Source organism: Lagopus muta, chromosome 1 (genome assembly GCF_023343835.1).
Source record: "Lagopus muta isolate bLagMut1 chromosome 1, bLagMut1 primary, whole genome shotgun sequence".
Classification (NCBI taxonomy): domain Eukaryota; kingdom Metazoa; phylum Chordata; class Aves; order Galliformes; family Phasianidae; genus Lagopus; species Lagopus muta.
Genome location: NC_064433.1, coordinates 162,402,961 through 162,406,316, shown reverse-complemented (window position 1 = coordinate 162,406,316; position 3,356 = coordinate 162,402,961). Strand labels below are relative to the sequence as shown.

Here is a 3,356-nt window from a genome sequence, read left to right as displayed (position 1 = left end):
TGTCAGGTGAGAAAAGCAGCTCAGCTTTGCAGACTTTGTAGCTCCACTGTTACAGAGACATAGACTATTTATCATTTTTTTGAAGTTACATTGAGGGAGGAAGATGTGTCAGAAGACAGCCTCAGCCTTATTTTATTCAATTTTTTTTCACAATTAACATGCTGTCTGGAGCAGCTAGCAGGGTGAACTGATTAGATACTTACTATTTCAGAACTAGGATGTGGCAGTGTTTTATGTGATCTGCTCTTGGCTAGGGATGGTTAAAGGTCCCCTGTAACAGAGCACTTCCAAGTTCTAATTTAGTTTTTAGCTATTTCTTTTAGTCAGGGGCCATCATTTGAAATACGGAGTATTCAAAGAAAGAATGGAAAACTGACATAGATAAACTTTCTGAATTCTGAAAGAAGGATTTCTAGATGTGTGTGGAGAACATGGAGTAAGAAGATTGACTTCTGATGAACTAATTAGTAGTTTGCATCATGAAAATATGAGAGCTGCTCTAAAAGTAATGCCTCCTATTTTATTATGTTGCCTACAGTGTCAGAGCCTGATGTTGGTGGTATAGCAGTAGAGGTTAAACCTTCTCACTGATGTTCCATTAAATTTTATTTCTGTATGACAGATGGCAGCTGAGCAGCAGTCTGACAAAATGGCATCTGACATGGAAGGAAGGATGAAGCAAAGGTGTGTCATTAAATTTCTACATGTGGAAAAAATTGCACTCATTGACATACATCAAAGCTTGCTCAGTATTTATGGAGACCTGACTGTGGATGCAAGCCTAGTGAGATGTTGGTCGTGTGTTTCAGCAGTAGCAAGAGTGACAGTGGGTCACCTTGCTGGTGAAGATTTTTACATGTGGCATGCAGGACCTTGTTCACTGCTGGCAAAAATACATAGCTAAGGTTGATGACGATGTTGAAAAATAGTGTTTTGTAGTCGTAGTTGAAAACTTGCTCAATAAAATAGTATGATTGTGCTCTTTGTATCTGTTGTAATTTCCCTGGAAGTAAATACACGGCATTACTTTTGGAGCAAGCTACATATATACCAATTAGCTTCAAGTGGGATTAGCATGCTCTCCTAATGATACCAGTAAATGTAAATCTTCTCTTGTTTCACATGACACTTTAAATTCAGACAGCAGATGCATCTGCACCTGTACAGTTATGCATCTCGTGAATTGAACATTATTTTGAGTGATGTCTATTTGGTATTTCTAAAAGTGTCTGTAGCACTGTTAACACTAACTATACTAGCTATAGAATCACAGGATAGTTGCTACACTTGATCTTAGCCAAAAGGCTGAGAAGTGAAGTCAGTTAGCTCAGTACACAGAATTCATATATTCAAAGGAATTTCCTCTGAGATATTTTGAAATTATGATTTGTGAATAGAATAGCAGTTTTTCTGTGCCTTGTTCAGTTGGTAAGCCTAAAGGAAGCCACCTTACCTCCAGTATAGAAACCTCACCATCTCTGGAAAAGAGCATACCATTTGTGCAGAGACGATGAACTTATTTGAATATGAGTATTTTGTCATAATGAAGTCCCTTCCTTTTCATGTCTGAGAACTTCTTTTTTTTTTTTTTTTCAGATTGCTGGCAGCTGTAAACCTATTCTTGTTATCTTACTTGGAAAATGGACAGATAGATACAGCCCAGAGTGACAGTAAGATTTTATTCAATTGTTGAAGAATTTGAATGGTTTTTTTTCAGTGTCAAAATTGTATTGTAATTAGGTAATTAAATTAGTTTCTTTGCTAGGTCTCCATAACTTCTGAAAGAGGTTGTTAAGCTTAAACTTATAAACTGCTCCTGTGATAATTCAAAGCAAAATGATGTTTCACATAATTTCTGGTTCTAGAAGAGTCTTCAAAGGAGCTTTAAGCAAGGAGTGTTTTGCTTTCCAGTTACCTGCATTCTACATGACTGCATCTATTGTCACATTAATCTACTAGATACATATAAATCACATCCTATGCAAGTATGCAAGTATCCTATGCATCCTATGCCAGTGGAGTTTAAACACCCATGGACTATACAACCTGTTGTCATGGCTTTATGGTGTTTTTTTGGGTTTTGTTTTTTTTTTGGTTTTCAGTATTCTGCATCAAAACATCATGTAGTGCACTGGGAGTTAAAGTGTTAATGCTCCAATTCCAGGTATCTATCCCTATACATTACAGAAGGCATGGGATTTGGCCCTTTCAGGTTGGGCAGTCTCTTACTGCCTGGCAGTGGGTGATGGAGGGTGCTTTCCTAGCCATTCCAAGCTTTTCAGGTTTGACTCGGTCTCAGGAACTCTCTCTCTCCTATCTTATTTGATTTATTAGTCTCAATTTCAATTAGGTTGTATTATATTGTGTCATCTTGCATTCCGATATCATAGTTAGTAAAATAAGTTTTCCTCCATAGATTGTTGTTGCTGTTTCCTTCCTTCCTTCCTTCCTTCCTTCCTTCCTTCCTTCCTTCCTTCCTTCCTTCCTTCCTTCCTTCCTTCCTTCCTTCCTTCCTTCCTTCCTTCCTTCCTTCCTTCCTTCCTTCCTTCCTTCCTTCCTTCCTTCCTTCCCATTTTGTGGGGTGGGGGTGGGGGAGGGCAGGGGCCTACTGCCCCCCCCCATCACGAGCATAGATTGAACTAGTCAACTCCATGACACTTGTATATGTAGAATTCAGAGTATGACAGTGCTGCCTTTGGACTGAATAAATTAAATGAAATTAAAGTCTTTTTCTTGAGACAGTATTCGTATTTTATTTTGGTCTTTTAATGATCAATTTAATTTTAATTAAAATAAACAGGAGACCCCACAGCAAAAAAAAAAAAAAAAAAAAAAAAAAAAGATAATTGAATCAGAGATTCAAGAGCTTTAAATTTCATCTGACAAATCGTGAAGATAAACTATGTCCAACATTCTGCTGCCCATTTTACTTAATAATGAGCTGCTCTAGGGTTTCCTTTGCATCAGAAGTCAGATTTGTTTTGCTCTGTAGCAGACACCTGTTGGTAGTTCTCACCAGTGTTTCATTCCAGTATCTGCAAGTGCTATATCTCCTGCCATGCAATGAATGCAGCTTATTGAACTAACAATAAAAAATATCTTTGTATGACATATATTTTCCATTTGAATTGCCACAGCTAAAGGACTTGTATGATTAAACTACAAATCTGAGCAGCATTCCCTTTTTACTGTGTATTTTTGTTGATTAAAAGTGTCTTATTTTATGTTTTGAATAAACATGTTTTTGTAAACATAGATTTTGCTCTAAAGTGACACTGATATGTTTCTAGTTAATCCAGGGGAAAATGCTACTTGTTCCATAAGAAAAAGCGGAAAAAATGTGGATATATTTTTTT

General features: G+C 36.9%; 1 pseudogene; it reads right to left on the bottom strand.

Moving 5' to 3' along the window:
- Positions 1-1,103: 1,103 nt before the first annotated feature.
- Positions 1,104-1,317, bottom strand: LOC125688497 (U2 spliceosomal RNA; annotated as a pseudogene).
- Between the last annotated feature and the right edge of the window lie 2,039 nt (positions 1,318-3,356).